Source organism: Pleurodeles waltl, chromosome 7 (genome assembly GCF_031143425.1).
Source record: "Pleurodeles waltl isolate 20211129_DDA chromosome 7, aPleWal1.hap1.20221129, whole genome shotgun sequence".
Classification (NCBI taxonomy): domain Eukaryota; kingdom Metazoa; phylum Chordata; class Amphibia; order Caudata; family Salamandridae; genus Pleurodeles; species Pleurodeles waltl.
The window spans coordinates 1,121,514,725-1,121,534,957 of NC_090446.1; the positions used below are offsets into that span (position 1 = coordinate 1,121,514,725).

At 40.2% G+C, this 20,233-nt stretch overlaps 6 non-coding genes across 6 annotated transcripts; all 6 read right to left on the reverse strand.

Annotated features, from left to right (window-relative positions):
- Window positions 1–1,483: 1,483 nt before the first annotated feature.
- TRNAR-CCU (transfer RNA arginine (anticodon CCU)) lies at window positions 1,484–1,556 on the reverse strand. The gene has a single exon. It is a non-coding gene; the product is annotated as a tRNA-Arg (tRNA).
- Window positions 1,557–3,762: 2,206 nt separating this feature from the next.
- On the reverse strand, window positions 3,763–3,835 carry TRNAR-CCU (transfer RNA arginine (anticodon CCU)). Its single transcript has one exon. It is a non-coding gene; the product is annotated as a tRNA-Arg (tRNA).
- A 4,486-nt stretch (window positions 3,836–8,321) lies between these two features.
- On the reverse strand, window positions 8,322–8,394 carry TRNAR-CCU (transfer RNA arginine (anticodon CCU)). The gene has a single exon. It is a non-coding gene; the product is annotated as a tRNA-Arg (tRNA).
- A 4,489-nt stretch (window positions 8,395–12,883) lies between these two features.
- TRNAR-CCU (transfer RNA arginine (anticodon CCU)) lies at window positions 12,884–12,956 on the reverse strand. The gene has a single exon. It is a non-coding gene; the product is annotated as a tRNA-Arg (tRNA).
- A 2,205-nt stretch (window positions 12,957–15,161) lies between these two features.
- TRNAR-CCU (transfer RNA arginine (anticodon CCU)) lies at window positions 15,162–15,234 on the reverse strand. Its single transcript has one exon. It is a non-coding gene; the product is annotated as a tRNA-Arg (tRNA).
- A 2,204-nt stretch (window positions 15,235–17,438) lies between these two features.
- Window positions 17,439–17,511, reverse strand: TRNAR-CCU (transfer RNA arginine (anticodon CCU)). Its single transcript has one exon. It is a non-coding gene; the product is annotated as a tRNA-Arg (tRNA).
- Window positions 17,512–20,233: the final 2,722 nt, after the last annotated feature.

Sequence of the window (20,233 nt, forward strand, 5' to 3'; positions counted from 1 at the left end):
CATTCACCCCACAGAGGAATTCTGTCTTCACCCACTTTCCTCTATGTGATCACTAAGCTACTCCACAACTTGCAATACCTTTACAACATACGGCAGGGTGTGTTTTATCCCACACATCCATTCAAACATATATCTTTTCTGCTCAGACATAAAACAAGCACATTTCTCCATTCCTATCCTAGCAGTGGAGAAAATGCTCTACTGTGGTACTTGAACAAGTGGCGGAGTAAAGTTTGTTGGAATTGGTTATTTTATCAGCACGCTTCAGTGCTAATGTTGTTAAGAAGGAAGACCCTTAGGAAACTAGATAAACATCTCCAAAATACATCTTCTTCCAACCCAGAAAGAACTCAAACCCACAATCCCTTTGTGAGTATTTGACTGCCTTACCCATTAGGCCAACGGGGTTGCACAGGAGTGCTGTTAACCAATAGGTACAAAACACTTTCTAAAAATACGACACATATTCTACATGTTTGTCGCTCCCACTGAGGTATAAAAGAAGTTCATATCACCTTTAAAGAGTCCCCAGCTGTGGTGATTAAAGTTTGAAATGGCTGCATTTAAGGGAACTAGTTAATCCATCATGCTTCAGTCCCACTGTTCTTACGAGTGAAGGACCTGGTGTGGCAGACTCCTACGATATAATTTGTCCATCTTGTTTGTTCACAATATATGCACTCTTAAGGGAACAACAGGTAGTACTAACAAAGTATTACAATCTGCGCCAAATGTATGCTCTAGGTTTGGAAAATTAGAGTTGGGCAAGTCTAAAACTAAACGTCTGCCTTGGCCCTTAGTTGGCATGGCACATTTTCAAAATAGAGAGAGGACAAGCATCCCAGGCAGTGTCCCAATATCTCTCTAATGTCCTTGTTGAAACCAAAGGTTGTTAAACAGGACATACAATCTACATCAACTAAAAGCAGGCAAGTAAAGCTGCCTTTCACAGGTGTCCCATCAACTTCTCAGTCTAACAACACCCCGGGTGTTTTGAAAAATCTATTTAACTGCCATCATTGAAACACCACCCTGCCCTCCCTAAACTCAGTTTGGTTTCTAAGACTAGGGGCCCAGCGATAAAAGCATAAAATAGGGTGCACTGTCTTCCCATCTGCTGCACTTTTTTCGAGAAATACTTCTTTATCAACATAGCAGTTTCACACGGTATTTTTAATTATTCAACAGTTTATACATTCAAGTGGTGAAATAAGTGCATGTTTTAATGCTAAATGGGAGACTGCCTGTGAGTGCTATCCAAAGGAGGACATAAAAAATGTCTAGCCAGAAAGGTGGGTTGAAATCCCATTCTCCAGACTGGGCCCAAGAGTAGGATATGTAGGCAAATGTTTTTGAGTTCCAGCACTTGTGTTTTGAAGGTAGATTGATGTTCCATAGCTGCAAAGTCTATGTAAAGCAAGGGCTGAATTGTGTGGTTTGTGCTTTGAAAATGTAAAAGTCAAGAGCTGAATGGACAGAGTTTCACCCCAGATGGGACTTGAACCCACAATCCCTGGCTTAGGAGGACAGTGCCTTATCCATTAGGCCACTGGGGCCACGTTGATACTGCTCTCCCCTGTCCTCCAAATGCAAGATCCACTCCCTATCATGTGGTCTCTACCGCAGTTTAAGTCTATGGAATCACTTATACAATACATTCACAACAAGCAATCCATGGATAACGTCCCTCTCTTTAAAGTCCTTACAACTATTCAAATATCTAATATACCCTCACCTGGAAGAACAGCACAATGCGGACGCTAAACTCTCCTAACTTCACTTCACATGTCACAACAAAATGCCCACTGCTCGAGCCAGCAGGAAACATCAAGGCAGCTCAAGGAATACAACTGCACTTGCAGTTCTAACAACATCAACCCGAACTAGCATTTCCTTCTTCTGATATACATATTTATAGAGAGATTTTTAATGATCGGTGCTTAGCAGAAAGGAGATACTTATGGCAAAAGGTTTACTTTTTGCACACTGTAGATCATTACTGGAAAGATAGACTCTATCTGCATATTTACACATCATTTTTAATATGACTCAGAAATGTCATGCCGTTTTTTGAACAAATTATTACATGGTTTGTGAGAACGTCTAATTCAGCACTACAGCTTCTGCTTTCATTCTCCATGCCTGAAAACATAATCTTCCATGTGAAACAACAAAAGACTAGGAATTTTTTGTTTTTTTTTAGTGATGGCATTGAAATGTGCAGTAAGAAATAAAGTACCTTTGTCATACATAAAAAGGATAACCCAAGTCACCTCCGAGTTCATTCACCCCACAGAGGAATTCTGTCTTCACCCACTTTCCTCTATGTGATCACTAAGCTACTCCACAACTTGCAATACCTTTACAACATATGACAGGGTGTGTTTTATCCCACACATCCATTCAAACATATATCTTTTCTGCTCAGACATAAAACAAGCACATTTCTCCATTCCTATCCTAACAGTGGAGAAAATGCTCTGCTGTGCTACTTGAACAGGTGGCGGGGTAAAGTTTGTTGGAATTGGTTATTTTATCAGCACGCTTCCGTGCTAATGTTGTTAATAAGGAAGACCCTTAGGAAACTATATAAACATCTCCAAAATACATCTTCTTCCACCCCAGAAAGAACTCAAACCCACAATCCCTTTGTGAGTATTTGACTGCCTTAGAATTAGGCCAACGGGTTGCACAGGAGTGCTGTTAACCAATAGCTACAAACACTATCTAAAAATACGACACATATTCTACATGTTTGTCGCTCCCACTCAGGTATAAAAGAAGTTCATATCACCTTTAAAGAGTCCCCAGCTGTGGTGATTAAAGTTTGAAATGGCTGCATTTAAGGGAACTAGTTAATCCATCATGCTTCAGTCCCACTGTTCTTACGAGTGAAGGACCTGGTGTGGCAGACTCCTACGATATAATTTGGCCATCTTGTTTGTTCACAATATATGCACTCTTAAGGGATCAACAGGTAGTACTAACAAAGTATTACAATCTGCGCCAAATGTATGCTCTAGGTTTGGAAAATTAGAGTTGGGCAAGGCTAAAACTAAACGTCTACCTTGGCCCTTAGTTGGCATGGCAAATTTTCAAAATAGAGAGAGGACAAGCATCCCAGGCAGTGTCCCAATATCTCTCTAATGTCCTTGTTGAAACCAAAGGTTGTTAAACAGGACATACAATCTACATCAACTAAAAGCAAACAAGTAAAGCTGCCTTTCACAGGTGTCCCATCAACTTCTCAGTCTAACAACACCCCGGGTGTTTTTAAAAATCTATTTAACTGCCATCATTGAAACACCACCCTGCCCTCCCTAAACTCAGTTTGGTTTCTAAGACTAGGGGCCCAGCGATAGTAGCATAAAATAGGGTGCACTGTCTTCCCATCTGCTGCACTTTTTTCGAGAAATACTTCTTTATCAACATAGCAGTTTCACATGGTATTTTTAATTATTCAACAGTTTATACATTCAAGTGGTGAAATAAGTACATGTTTTAATGCTAAATGGGAGACTGCCTGCGAGTGCTATCCAAAGGAGGACATAAAAAATGTCTAGCCAGAAAGGTGGGTTGAAATCCCATTCTCCAGACTGGGCCCAAGAGTAGGATATGTAGGCAAATGTTTTTGAGTTCCAGCACTTGTGTTTTGAAGGTAGATTGATGTTCCATAGCTGCAAAGTCTATGTAAAGCAAGGGCTGAAATGTGTGGTTTGTGCTTTGAAAATGTAAAAGTCAAGAGCTGAATGTACAGAGTTTCACCCCAGATGGGACTTGAACCCACAATCCCTGGCTTAGGAGGCCAGTGCCTTATCCATTAGGCCACCAGGGCTACGTTGATCGTGCTCTCCCCTGTCCTCCAAATACAAGATCCACTCCCTATCATGTGGTCTCTACCGCAGTTTAAGTCTATGGAATCACTTATACAATACATTCACAACAAGCAATCCATGGATAACTCCCCTCTCTTTAAAGTCCTTGCAACTATTCAAATATCTAATATACCCTCACCTGGAAGAACAACACAATGCGGACGCTAAACTCTCCTAACTTCACTTCACGTCACAACAAAATGCCCACTGCTCGAGCCAGCAGGAAACATCAAGGCAGCTCAAGGAATACAACTGCCCTTGCAGTTCTAACAACATCAACCCGAACTAGCATTTCCTTCTTCTGATATACATATTTATAGAGAGATTTTTAATGATCGGTGCTTAGCAGAAAGGAGATACTTATGGCAAAAGGTTTACTTTTTGCACACTGTAGATCATTACTGGAAAGATAGACTCAATATGCATATTTACACATCATTTTCAATATGACTCAGAAATGTCATGCCGTTTTTTGAACAAATTATTACATGGTTTGTGAGAACGTCTAATTCAGCACTACAGCTTCTGCTTTCATTCTCCATGCCTGAAAACATAATCTTCCATATGAAACAACAAAAGACTAGGAATTTTTTGTTTTTTTTGAGTGATGGCATTGAAATGTGCAGTAAGAAATAAAGTACCTTTGTCATACATAAAAAGGATAACGCAAGTCACCTCCGAGTTCATTCACCCCACAGAGGAATTCTGTCTTCACCCACTTTCCTCTATGTGATCACGAAGCTACTCCACAACGTGCAATACCTTTACAACATACGACAGGGTGTGTTTTATCCCATACATCCATTCAAACATATATCTTTTCTGCTCAGACATAAAACAAGCACATTTCTCCATTCCTATCCTAGCAGTGGAGAAAATGCTCTACTGTGGTACTTGAACAAGTGGCGGAGTAAAGTTTGTTGGAATTGGTTATTTTATCAGCACGCTTCAGTGCTAATGTTGTTAAGAAGGAAGACCCTTAGGAAACTAGATAAACATCTCCAAAATACATCTTCTTCCAACCCAGAAAGAACTCAAACCCACAATCCCTTTGTGAGTATTTGACTGCCTTACCCATTAGGCCAACGGGGTTGCACAGGAGTGCTGTTAACCAATAGGAACAAACACTTTCTAAAAATACGACACATATTCTACATGTTTGTCGCTCCCACTCAGGTATAAAAGAAGTTCATATCACCTTTAAAGAGTCCCCAGCTGTGGTGATTAAAGTTTGAAATGGCTGCATTTAAGGGAACTAGTTAATCCATCATGCTTCAGTCCCACTGTTCTTACGAGTGAAGGACCTGGTGTGGCAGACTCCTAAGATATAATTTGTCCATCTTGTTTGTTCACAATATATGCACTCTTAAGGGAACAACAGGTAGTACTAACAAAGTATTACAATCTGCGCCAAATGTATGCTCTAGGTTTGGAAAATTAGAGTTGGGCAAGTCTAAAACTAAACGTCTGCCTTGGCCCTTAGTTGGCATGGCACATTTTCAAAATAGAGAGAGGACAAGCATCCCAGGCAGTGTCCCAATATCTCTCTAATGTCCTTGTTGAAACCAAAGGTTGTAAAACAGGACATACAATCTACATCAACTAAAAGCAGGCAAGTAAAGCTGCCTTTCACAGGTGTCCCATCAACTTCTCAGTCTAACAACACCCCGGGTGTTTTGAAAAATCTATTTAACTGCCATCATTGAAACACCACCCTGCCCTCCCTAAACTCAGTTTGGTTTCTAAGACTAGGGGCCCAGCGATAAAAGCATAAAATAGGGTGCACTGTCTTCCCATCTGCTGCACTTTTTTCGAGAAATACTTCTTTATCAACATAGCAGTTTCACATGGTATTTTTAATTATTCAACAGTTTATACATTCAAGTGGTGAAATAAGTGCATGTTTTAATGCTAAATGGGAGACTGCCTGTGAGTGCTATCCAAAGGAGGACATAAAAAATGTCTAGCCAGAAAGGTGGGTTGAAATCCCATTCTCCATACTGGGCCCAAGAGTAGGATATGTAGGCAAATGTTTTTGAGTTCCAGCACTTGTGTTTTGAAGGTAGATTGATGTTCCATAGCTGCAAAGTCTATGTAAAGCAAGGGCTGAATTGTGTGGTTTGTGCTTTGAAAATGTAAAAGTCAAGAGCTGAATGGACAGAGTTTCACCCCAGATGGGACTAGAACCCACAATCCCTGGCTTAGGAGGACAGTGCCTTATCCATTAGGCCATTGGGGCCACGTTGATACTGCTCTCCCCTGTCCTCCAAATACAAGATCCACTCCCTATCATGTGGTCTCTACCGCAGTTTAAGTCTATGGAATCACTTATACAATACATTCACAACAAGCAATCCATGGATAACGTCCCTCTCTTTAAAGTCCTTACAACTATTCAAATATCTAATATACCCTCACCTGGAAGAACAACACAATGCGGACGCTAAACTCTCCTAACTTCACTTCACATGTCACAACAAAATGCCCACTGCTCGAGCCAGCAGGAAACATCAAGGCAGCTCAAGGAATACAACTGCACTTGCAGTTCTAACAACATCAACCCGAACTAGCATTTCCTTCTTCTGATATACATATTTATAGAGAGATTTTTAATGATCGGTGCTTAGCAGAAAGGAGACACTTATGGCAAAAAGGTTTACTTTTTGCACACTGTAGATCATTACTGGAAATATAGACTCTATCTGCATATTTACACATCATTTTTAATATGACTCAGAAATGTCATGCCGTTTTTTGAACAAATTATTACATGGTTTGTGAGAACGTCTAATTCAGCACTACAGCTTCTGCTTTCATTCTCCATGCCTGAAAACATAATCTTCCATATGAAACAACAAAAGACTAGGAATTTTTTGTTTTTTTTGAGTGATGGCATTGAAATGTGCAGTAAGAAATAAAGTACCTTTGTCATACATAAAAAGGATAACACAAGTCACCTCCGAGTTCATTCACCCCACAGAGGAATTCTGTCTTCACCCACTTTCCTCTATGTGATCACTAAGCTACTCCACAACTTGCAATACCTTTACAACATATGACAGGGTGTGTTTTATCCCACACATCCATTCAAACATATATCTTTTCTGCTCAGACATAAAACAAGCACATTTCTCCATTCCTATCCTAGCAGTGGAGAAACTGCTCTACTGTGGTACTTGAACAGGTGGCGGAGTAAAGTTTGTTGGAATTGGTTATTTTATCAGCACGCTTCCGTGCTAATGTTGTTAATAAGGAAGACCCTTAGGAAACTATATAAACATCTCCAAAATACATCTTCTTCCACCCCAGAAAGAACTCAAACCCACAATCCCTTTGTGAGTATTTGACTGCCTTAGAATTAGGCCAACGGGTTGCACAGGAGTGCTGTTAACCAATAGCTACAAACACTTTCTAAAAATACGACACATATTCTACATGTTTGTCGCTCCCACTCAGGTATAAAAGAAGTTCATATCACCTTTAAAGAGTCCCCAGCTGTGGTGATTAAAGTTTGAAATGGCTGCATTTAAGGGAACTAGTTAATCCATCATGCTTCAGTCCCACTGTTCTTACGAGTGAAGGACCTGGTGTGGCAGACTCCTACGATATAATTTGGCCATCTTGTTTGTTCACAATATATGCACTCTTAAGGGAACAACAGGTAGTACTAACAAAGTATTACAATCTGCGCCAAATGTATGCTCTAGGTTTGGAAAATTAGAGTTGGGCAAGGCTAAAACTAAACGTCTGCCTTGGCCCTTAGTTGGCATGGCAAATTTTCAAAATAGAGAGAGGACAAGTATCCCAGGCAGTGTCCCAATATCTCTCTAATGTCCTTGTTGAAACCAAAGGTTGTTAAACAGGACATACAATCTACATCAACTAAAAGCAGACAAGTAAAGCTGCCTTTCACAGGTGTCCCATCAACTTCTCAGTCTAACAACACCCCGGGTGTTTTGAAAAATCTATTTAACTGCCATCATTGAAACACCACCCTGCCCTCCCTAAACTCAGTTTGATTTCTAAGACTAGGGGCCCAGCGATAGTAGCATAAAATAGGGTGCACTGTCTTCCCATCTGCTGCACTTTTTTCGAAAAATACTTTTTTATCAACATAGCAGTTTCACATGGTATTTTTAATTATTCAACAGTTTATACATTCAAGTGGTGAAATAAGTACATGTTTTAATGCTAAATGGGAGACTGCCTGCGAGTGCTATCCAAAGGAGGACATAAAAAATGTCTAGCCAGAAAGGTGGGTTGAAATCCCATTCTCCAGACTGGGCCCAAGAGTAGGATATGTAGGCAAATGTTTTTGAGTTCCAGCACTTGTGTTTTGAAGGTAGATTGATGTTCCATAGCTCCAAAGTCTATGTAAAGCAAGGGCTGAATTGTGTGGTTTGTGCTTTGAAAATCTAAAAGTCAAGAGCTGAATGTACAGAGTTTCACCCCAGATGGGACTTGAACCCACAATCCCTGGCTTAGGAGGCCAGTGCCTTATCCATTAGGCCACTGGGGCCATGTTGATACTCCTCTCCCCTGTCTTCCAAATACAAGATCCACTCCCTATCATGTGGTCTCTACCGCAGTTTAAGTCTATGGAATCACTTATACAATACATTCACAACAAGCAATCCATGGATAACTCCCCTCTCTTTAAAGTCCTTACAACTATTCAAATATCTAATATACCCTCACCTGGAAGAACAACACAATGCGGACGCTAAACTCTCCTAACTTCACTTCACATGTCACAACAAAATGCCCACTGCTCGAGCCAGCAGGAAACATCAAGGCAGCTCAAGGAATACAACTGCACTTGCAGTTCTAACAACATCAACCCGAACTAACATTTCCTTCTTCTGATATACATATTTATAGAGAGATTTTTAATGATCGGTGCTTAGCAGAAAGGAGATACTTATGGCAAAAGGTTTACTTTTTGCACACTGTAGATCATTACTGGAAAGATAGACTCTATCTGCATATTTACACATCATTTTTAATATGACTCAGAAATGTCATGCCTTTTTTTGAACAAATTATTACATGGTTTGTGAGAACGTTTAATTCAGCACTACAGCTTCTGCTTTCATTCTCCATGCCTGAAAACATAATCTTCCATATGAAACAACAAAAGACTAGGAATTTTTTATTTTTTTTTGAGTGATGGCATTGAAATGTGCAGTAAGAAATAAAGTACCTTTGTCATACATAAAAAGGATAACGCAAGTCACCTCCGAGTTCATTCACCCCACAGAGGAATTCTGTCTTCACCCACTTTCCTCTATGTGATCACTAAGCTACTCCACAACTTGCAATACCTTTACAACATACGGCAGGGTGTGTTTTATCCCACACATCCATTCAAACATATATCTTTTCTGCTCAGACATAAAACAAGCACATTTCTCCATTCCTATCCTAGCAGTGGAGAAAATGCTCTACTGTGGTACTTGAACAAGTGGCGGAGTAAAGTTTGTTGGAATTGGTTATTTTGTCAGCACGCTTCAGTGCTAATGGTGTTAAGAAGGAAGACCCTTAGGAAACTAGATAAACATCTCCAAAATACATCTTCTTCCAACCCAGAAAGAACTCAAACCCACAATCCCTTTGTGAGTATTTGACTGCCTTACCCATTAGGCCAACGGGGTTGCACAGGAGTGCTGTTAACCAATAGGTACAAACACTTTCTAAAAATACGACACATATTCTACATGTTTGTCGCTCCCACTCAGGTATAAAAGAAGTTCATATCACCTTTAAAGAGTCCCCAGCTGTGGTGATTAAAGTTTGAAATGGCTGCATTTAATGGAACTAGTTAATCCATCATGCTTCAGTCCCACTGTTCTTACGAGTGAAGGACCTGGTGTGGCAGACTCCTACGATATAATTTGTCCATCTTGTTTGTTCACAATATATGCACTCTTAAGGGAACAACAGGTAGTACTAACAAAGTATTACAATCTGCGCCAAATGTATGCTCTAGGTTTGGAAAATTAGAGTTGGGCAAGTCTAAAACTAAACGTCTGCCTTGGCCCTTAGTTGGCATGGCACATTTTCAAAATAGAGAGAGGACAAGCATCCCAGGCAGTGTCCCAATATCTCTCTAATGTCCTTGTTGAAACCAAAGGTTGTAAAACAGGACATACAATCTACATCAACTAAAAGCAGGCAAGTAAAGCTGCCTTTCACAGGTGTCCCATCAACTTCTCAGTCTAACAACACCCCGGGTGTTTTGAAAAATCTATTTAACTGCCATCATTGAAACACCACCCTGCCCTCCCTAAACTCAGTTTGGTTTCTAAGACTAGGGGCCCAGCGATAAAAGCATAAAATAGGGTGCACTGTCTTCCCATCTGCTGCACTTTTTTCGAGAAATACTTCTTTATCAACATAGCAGTTTCACACGGTATTTTTAATTATTCAACAGTTTATACATTCAAGTGGTGAAATAAGTGCATGTTTTAATGCTAAATGGGAGACTGCCTGTGAGTGCTATCCAAAGGAGGACATAAAAAATGTCTAGCCAGAAAGGTGGGTTGAAATCCCATTCTCCAGACTGGGCCCAAGAGTAGGATATGTAGGCAAATGTTTTTGAGTTCCAGCACTTGTGTTTTGAAGGTAGATTGATGTTCCATAGCTGCAAAGTCTATGTAAAGCAAGGGCTGAATTGTGTGGTTTGTGCTTTGAAAATGTAAAAGTCAAGAGCTGAAAGGACAGAGTTTCACCCCAGATGGGACTTGAACCCACAATCCCTGGCTTAGGAGGACAGTGCCTTATCCATTAGGCCACAGGGGCCACGTTGATACTGCTCTCCCCTGTCATCCAAATGCAAGATCCACTCCCTATCATGTGGTCTCTACCGCAGTTTAAGTCTATGGAATCACTTATACAATACATTCACAACAAGCAATCCATGGATAACGTCCCTCTCTTTAAAGTCCTTACAACTATTCAAATATCTAATATACCCTCACCTGGAAGAACAACACAATGCGGACGCTAAACTCTCCTAACTTCACTTCACATGTCACAACAAAATGCCCACTGCTCGAGCCAGCAGGAAACATCAAGGCAGCTCAAGGAATACAACTGCACTTGCAGTTCTAACAACATCAACCCGAACTAGCATTTCCTTCTTCTGATATACATATTTATAGAGAGATTTTTAATGATCGGTGCTTAGCAGAAAGGAGATACTTATGGCAAAAGGTTTACTTTTTGCACACTGTAGATCATTACTGGAAAGATACACTCTATCTGCATATTTACACATCATTTTTAATATGACTCAGAAATGTCATGCCATTTTTTGAACAAATTATTACATGGTTTGTGAGAACGTCTAATTCAGCACTACAGCTTCTGCTTTCATTCTCCATGCCTGAAAACATAATCTTCCATGTGAAACAACAAAAGACTAGGAATTTTTTTTTTTTTTTTTGTGATGGCATTGAAATGTGCAGTAAGAAATAAAGTACCTTTGTCATACATAAAAAGGATAACGCAAGTCACCTCCGAGTTCATTCACCCCACAGAGGAATTCTGTCTTCACCCACTTTCCTCTATGTGATCACTAAGCTACTCCACAACTTGCAATACCTTTACAACATATCACAGGGTGTGTTTTATCCCACACATCCATTCAAACATATATCTTTTCTGCTCAGACATAAAACAAGCACATTTCTCCATTCCTATCCTAGCAGTGGAGAAAATGCTCTGCTGTGGTACTTGAACAGGTGGCGGAGTAAAGTTTGTTGGAATTGGTTATTTTATCAGCACGCTTCCGTGCTAATGTTGTTAATAAGGAAGACCCTTAGGAAACTATATAAACATCTCCAAAATACATCTTCTTCCACCCCAGAAAGAACTCAAACCCACAATCCCTTTGTGAGTATTTGACTGCCTTAGAATTAGGCCAAAGGGGTTGCGCATGAGTGCTGTTAACCAATAGCTACAAACACTTTCTAAAAATACGACACATATTCTACATGTTTGTCGCTCCCACTCAGGTATAAAAGAAGTTCATATCACCTTTAAAGAGTCCCCAGCTGTGGTGATTAAAGTTTGAAATGGCTGCATTTAAGGGAACTAGTTAATCCATCATGCTTCAGTCCCACTGTTCTTACGAGTGAAGGACCTGGTGTGGCAGACTCCTACGATATAATTTGGCCATCTTGTTTGTTCACAATATATGCACTCTTAAGGGAACAACAGGTAGTACTAACAAAGTATTACAATCTGCGCCAAATGTATGCTCTAGGTTTGGAAAATTAGAGTTGGGCAAGGCTAAAACTAAACGTCTACCTTGGCCCTTAGTTGGCATGGCAAATTTTCAAAATAGAGAGAGGACAAGCATCCCAGGCAGTGTCCCAATATCTCTCTAATGTCCTTGTTGAAACCAAAGGTTGTTAAACAGGACATACAATCTACATCAACTAAAAGCAGACAAGTAAAGCTGCCTTTCACAGGTGTCCCATCAACTTCTCAGTCTAACAACACCCCGGGTGTTTTGAAAAATCTATTTAACTGCCATCATTGAAACACCACCCTGCCCTCCCTAAACTCAGTTTGGTTTCTAAGACTAGGGGCCCAGCGATAGTAGCATAAAATAGGGTACACTGTCTTCCCATCTGCTGCACTTTTTTCGAGAAATACTTCTTTATCAACATAGCAGTTTCACATGGTATTTTTAATTATTCAACAGTTTATACATTCAAGTGGTGAAATAAGTACATGTTTTAATGCTAAATGGGAGACTGCCTGCGAGTGCTATCCAAAGGAGGACATAAAAAATGTCTAGCCAGAAAGGTGGGTTGAAATCCCATTCTCCAGACTGGGCCCAAGAGTAGGATATGTAGGCAAATGTTTTTGAGTTCCAGCACTTGTGTTTTGAAGGTAGATTGATGTTCCATAGCTGCAAAGTCTATGTAAAGCAAGGGCTGAAATGTGTGGTTTGTGCTTTGAAAATGTAAAAGTCAAGAGCTGAATGTACAGAGTTTCACCCCAGATGGGACTTGAACCCACAATCCCTGGCTTAGGAGGCCAGTGCCTTATCCATTAGACCACTGGGGCCACGTTGATAGTGCTCTCCCCTGTCCTCCAAATACAAGATCCACTCCCTATCATGTGGTCTCTACCGCAGTTTCAGTCTATGGAATCACTTATACAATACATTCACAACAAGCAATCCATGGATAACTCCCCTCTCTTTAAAGTCCTTACAACTATTCAAATATCTAATATACCCTCACCTGGAAGAACAACACAATGCGGACGCTAAACTCTCCTAACTTCACTTCACATGTCACAACAAAATGCCCACTGCTGGAGCCAGCAGGAAACATCAAGGCAGCTCAAGGAATACAACTGCACTTGCAGTTCTAACAACATCAACCCGAACTAGTATTTCCTTCTTCTGATATACATATTTAGAGAGAGATTTTTAATGATCGGTGCTTAGCAGAAAGGAGATACGTATGGCAAAAGGTTTACTTTTTGCACACTGTAGATCATTACTGGAAAGATAGACTCTATCTGCATATTTTCACATCATTTTAAATATGACTCAGAAATGTCATGTCTTTTTTTGAACAAATTATTACATGGTTTGTGAGAACGTCTAATTCAGCACTACAGCTTCTGCTTTCATTCTCCATGCCTGAAAACATAATCTTCCATATGAAACAACAAAAGACTAGGAATTTTTTGTTTTTTTTGAGTGATGGCATTGAAATGTGCAGTAAGAAATAAAGTACCTTTGTCATACATAAAAAGGATAACGCAAGTCACCTCCGAGTTCATTCACCCCACAGAGGAATTCTGTCTTCACCCACTTTCCTCTATGTGATCACGAAGCTACTCCACAACGTGCAATACCTTTACAACATACGACAGGGTGTGTTTTATCCCATACATCCATTCAAACATATATCTTTTCTGCTCAGACATAAAACAAGCACATTTCTCCATTCCTATCCTAGCAGTGGAGAAAATGCTCTACTGTGGTACTTGAACAAGTGGCGGAGTAAAGTTTGTTGGAATTGGTTATTTTATCAGCACGCTTCAGTGCTAATGTTGTTAAGAAGGAAGACCCTTAGGAAACTAGATAAACATCTCCAAAATACATCTTCTTCCAACCCAGAAAGAACTCAAACCCACAATCCCTTTGTGAGTATTTGACTGCCTTACCCATTAGGCCAACGGGGTTGCACAGGAGTGCTGTTAACCAATAGGTACAAACACTTTCTAAAAATACGACACATATTCTACATGTTTGTCGCTCCCACTCAGGTATAAAAGAAGTTCATATCCCTTTAAAGAGTCCCCAGCTGTGGTGATTAAAGTTTAAAATGGCTGCATTTAAGGGAACTAGTTAATCCATCATGCTTCAGTCCCACTGTTCTTATGAGTGAAGGACCTGGTGTGGCAGACTCCTCAATATAATTTGGCCATCTTGTTTGTTCACAATATATGCACTCTTAAGGGAACAACAGGTAGTACTAACAAAGTATTACAATCTGCGCCAAATGTATGCTCTAGGTTTGGAAAATTAGAATTGGGCAAGGCTAAAACTAAACGTCTGCCTTGGCCCTTAGTTGTCATGGCAAATTTTCAAAATAGAGAGAGGACAAGCATCCCAGGCAGTGTCACAATATCTCTCTAATGTCCTTGTTGAAACTAAAGGTTGTTAAACAGGACATACAATCTACATCAACTGAAAGCAGACAAGTAAAGCTGCCTTTCACATGTGTCCCATCAACTTCTCAGTCTAACAACACCCCGGGTGTTTTGAAAAATCTATTTAACTGCCATCATTGAAACACCACCCTGCCCTCCCTAAACTCAGTTTGGTTTCTAAGACTAGCAGCCCAGCGAAAGTAGCATAAAATAGGGTGCACTGTCTTCCCATCTGCTGCACTTTTTTCGAGAAATACTTCTTTATCAACATAGCAGTTTCACATGGTATTTTTAATTATTCAACAGTTTATACATTCAAGTGGTGAAATAAGTACATGTTTTAATGCTAAACGGGAGACTGCCTGCGAGTGCTATCCAAAGGAGGACATAAAAAATGTCTAGCCAGAAAGGTGGGTTGAAATCCCATTCTCCAGACTGGGCCCAAGAGTAGGATATGTAGGCAAATGTTTTTGAGTTCCAGCACTTGTGTTTTGAAGGTAGATTGATGTTCCATAGCTGCAAAGTCTATGTAAAGCAAGGGCTGAAATGTGTGGTTTGTGCTTTGAAAATGTAAAAGTCAAGAGCTGAACTACAGAGTTTCACCCCAGATGGGACTTGAACCCACAATCCCTGGCTTAGGAGGCCAGTGCCTTATCCATTAGGCCACTGGGGCCACGTTGATACTGCTCTCCCCTGTCCTCCAAATACAAGATCCACTCCCTATCATGTGGTCTCTACCGCAGTTTAAGTCTATGGAATCACTTATACAATACATACACAACAAGCAATCCATGGATAACTCCCCTCTCTTTAAAGTCCTTACAACTATTCAAATATCTAATATACCCTCACCTGGAAGAACAACACAATGCGGACGCTAAACTCTCCTAACTTCACTTCACGTCACAACAAAATGCCCACTGCTTGAGCCAGCAGGAAAAATCACGGCAGCTCAAGGAATACAACTGCACTTGCAGTTCTAACAACATCAACCCGAACTAGCATTTCCTTCTTCTGATATACATATTTAGAGAGAGATTTTTAATGATCGGTGCTTAGCAGAAAGGAGATACTTATGGCAAAAGGTTTACTTTTTGCACACTGTAGATCATTACTGGAAAGATAGACTCTATCTGCATATTTACACATCATTTTTAATATGACTCAGAAATGTCATGCCGTTTTTTGAACAAATTATTACATGGTTTGTGAGAACGTCTAATTCAGCACTACAGCTTCTGCTTTCATTCTCCATGCCTGAAAACATAATCTTCCATATGAAACAACAAAAGACTAGGAATTTTTTTTTTTTTTTTTGTGATGGCATTGAAATGTGCAGTAAGAAATAAAGTACCTTTGTCATACATAAAAAGGATAACGCAAGTCACCTCCGAGTTCATTCACCCCACAGAGGAATTCTGTCTTCACCCACTTTCCTCTATGTGATCACTAAGCTACTCGACAACTTGCAATACCTTTACAACATATGACAGGGTGTGTTTTATCCCACACATCCATTCAAACATATATCTTTTCTGCTCAGACATAAAACAAGCACATTTCTCCATTCCTATCCTAGCAGTGGAGAAACTGCTCTACTGTGGTACTTGAACAGGTGGCGGAGTAAAGTTTGTTGGAATTGGTTATTTTATCAGCACGCTTCCGTGCTAATGTTGTTAATAAGGAAGACCCTTAGGAAACTATATAAACATCTCCAAAATACATCTTCTTCCACCCCAGAAAGAACTCAAACCCACAATCCCTTTGTGAGTATTTGACTGCCTTAGAATTAGGCCAACGGGTTGCACAGGAGTGCTGTTAACCAATAGCTACAAACACTTTCTAAAAATACGACACATATTCTACATGTTTGTCGCTCCCACTCAGGTATAAAAGAAGTTCATATCACCTTTAAAGAGTCCCCAGCTGTGGTGATTAAAGTTTGAAATGGCTGCATTTAAGGGAACTAGTTAATCCATCATGCTTCAGTCCCACTGTTCTTACGAGTGAAGGACCTGGTGTGGCAGACTCCTACGATATAATTTGGCCATCTTGTTTGTTCACAATATATGCACTCTTAAGGGAACAACAGGTAGTACTAACAAAGTATTACAATCTGCGCTAAATGTATGCTCTAGGTTTGGAAAATTAGAGTTGGGCAAGGCTAAAACTAAACGTCTGCCTTGGCCCTTAGTTGGCATGGCAAATTTTCAAAATAGAGAGAGGACAAGCATCCCAGGCAGTGTCCCAATATCTCTCTAATGTCCTTGTTGAAACCAAAGGTTGTTAAACAGGACATACAATCTACATCAACTAAAAGCAGACAAGTAAAGCTGCCTTTCACAGGTGTCCCATCAACTTCTCAGTCTAACAACACCCCGGGTGTTTTGAAAAATCTATTTAACTGCCATCATTGAAACACCACCCTGCCCTCCCTAAACTCAGTTTGATTTCTAAGACTAGGGGCCCAGCGATAGTAGCATAAAATAGGGTGCACTGTCTTCCCATCTGCTGCACTTTTTTCGAAAAATACTTCTTTATCAACATAGCAGTTTCACATGGTATTTTTAATTATTCAACAGTTTATACATTCAAGTGGTGAAATAAGTACATGTTTTAATGCTAAATGGGAGACTGCCTGCGAGTGCTATCCAAAGGAGGACATAAAAAATGTCTACCCAGAAAGGTGGGTTGAAATCCCATTCTCCAGACTGGGCCCAAGAGTAGGATATGTAGGCAAATGTTTTTGAGTTCCAGCACTTGTGTTTTGAAGGTAGATTGATGTTCCATAGCTCCAAAGTCTATGTAAAGCAAGGGCTGAATTGTGTGGTTTGTGCTTTGAAAATCTAAAAGTCAAGAGCTGAATGTACAGAGTTTCACCCCAGATGGGACTTGAACCCACAATCCCTGGCTTAGGAGGCCAGTGCCTTATCCATTAGGCCACTGGGACCATGTTGATACTCCTCTCCCCTGTCTTCCAAATACAAGATCCACTCCCTATCATGTGGTCTCTACCGCAGTTTAAGTCTATGGAATCACTTATACAATACATTCACAACAAGCAATCCATGGATAACTCCCCTCTCTTTAAAGTCCTTACAACTATTCAAATATCTAATATACCCTCACCTGGAAGAACAACACAATGCGGACGCTAAACTCTCCTAACTTCACTTCACATGTCACAACAAAATGCCCACTGCTCGAGCCAGCAGGAAACATCAAGGCAGCTCAAGGAATACAACTGCACTTGCAGTTCTAACAACATCAACCCGAACTAACATTTCCTTCTTCTGATATACATATTTATAGAGAGATTTTTAATGATCGGTGCTTAGCAGAAAGGAGATACTTATGGCAAAAGGTTTACTTTTTGCACACTGTAGATCATTACTGGAAAGATAGACTCTATCTGCATATTTACACATCATTTTTAATATGACTCAGAAATGTCATGCCTTTTTTTGAACAAATTATTACATGGTTTGTGAGAACGTCTAATTCAGCACTACAGCTTCTACTTTCATTCTCCATGCCTGAAAACATAATCTTCCATATGAAACAACAAAAGACTAGGAATTTTTTGTTTTTTTTGAGTGATGGCATTGAAATGTGCAGTAAGAAATAAAGTACCTTTGTCATACATAAAAAGGATAACACAAGTCACCTCCGAGTTCATTCACCCCACAGAGGAATTCTGTCTTCACCCACTTTCCTCTATGTGATCACGAAGCTACTCCACAACGTGCAATACCTTTACAACATACGACAGGGTGTGTTTTATCCCATACATCCATTCAAACATATATCTTTTCTGCTCAGACATAAAACAAGCACATTTCTCCATTCCTATCCTAGCAGTGGAGAAAATGCTCTACTGTGGTACTTGAACAAGTGGCGGAGTAAAGTTTGTTGGAATTGGTTATTTTATCAGCACGCTTCAGTGCTAATGTTGTTAAGAAGGAAGACCCTTAGGAAACTAGATAAACATCTCCAAAATACATCTTCTTCCAACCCAGAAAGAACTCAAACCCACAATCCCTTTGTGAGTATTTGACTGCCTTACCCATTAGGCCAACGGGGTTGCACAGGAGTGCTGTTAACCAATAGGTACAAACACTTTCTAAAAATACGACACATATTCTACATGTTTGTCGCTCCCACTCAGGTATAAAAGAAGTTCATATCACCTTTAAAGAGTCCCCAGCTGTGGTGATTAAAGTTTGAAATGGCTGCATTTAAGGGAACTAGTTAATCCATCATGCTTCAGTCCCACTGTTCGTACGAGTGAAGGACCTGGTGTGGCAGACTCCTAAGATATAATTTGTCCATCTTGTTTGTTCACAATATATGCACTCTTAAGGGAACAACAGGTAGTACTAACAAAGTATTACAATCTGCGCCAAATGTATGCTCTAGGTTTTGGAAAATTAGAGTTGGGCAAGTCTAAAACTAAACGTCTGCCTTGGCCCTTAGTTGGCATGGCACATTTTCAAAATAGAGAGAGGACAAGCATCCCAGGCAGTGTCCCAATATCTCTCTAATGTCCTTGTTGAAACCAAAGGTTGTAAAACAGGACATACAATCTACATCAACTAAAAGCAGGCAAGTAAAGCTGCCTTTCACAGGTGTCCCATCAACTTCTCAGTCTAACAACACCCCGGGTGTTTTGAAAAATCTATTTAACTGCCATCATTGAAACACCACCCTGCCCTCCCTAAACTCAGTTTGGTTTCTAAGACTAGGGACCCAGCGATAAAGGCATAAAATAGGGTGCACTGTCTTCCCATCTGCTGCACTTTTTTCGAGAAATACTTCTTTATCAACATAGCAGTTTCACATGGTATTTTTAATTATTCAACAGTTTATACATTCAAGTGGTGAAATAAGTGCATGTTTTAATGCTAAATGGGAGACTGCCTGTGAGTGCTATCCAAAGGAGGACATAAAAAATGTCTAGCCAGAAAGGTGGGTTGAAATCCCATTCTCCATACTGGGCCCAAGAGTAGGATATGTAGGCAAATGTTTTTGAGTTCCAGCACTTGTGTTTTGAAGGTAGATTGATGTTCCATAGCTGCAAAGTCTATGTAAAGCAAGGGCTGAATTGTGTGGTTTGTGCTTTGAAAATGTAAAAGTCAAGAGCTGAATGGACAGAGTTTCACCCCAGATCGGACTTGAACCCACAATCCCTGGCTTAGAAGGACAGTGCCTTATCCATTAGGCCATTGGGGCCACGTTGATACTGCTCTCCCCTGTCCTCCAAATACAAGATCCACTTCCTATCATGTGGTCTCTACCGCAGTTTAAGTCTATGGAATCACTTATACAATACATTCACAACAAGCAATCCATGGATAACGTCCCTCTCTTTAAAGTCCTTACAACTATTCAAATATCTAATATACCCTCACCTGGAAGAACAACACAATGCGGACGCTAAACTCTCCTAACTTCACTTCACATGTCACAACAAAATGCCCACTGCTCGAGCCAGCAGGAAACATCAAGGCAGCTCAAGGAATACAACTGCACTTGCAGTTCTAACAACATCAACCCGAACTAGCATTTCCTTCTTCTGATATACATATTTATAGAGAGATTTTTAATGATCGGTGCTTAGCAGAAAGGAGACACTTATGGCAAAAGGTTTACTTTTTGCACACTGTAGATCA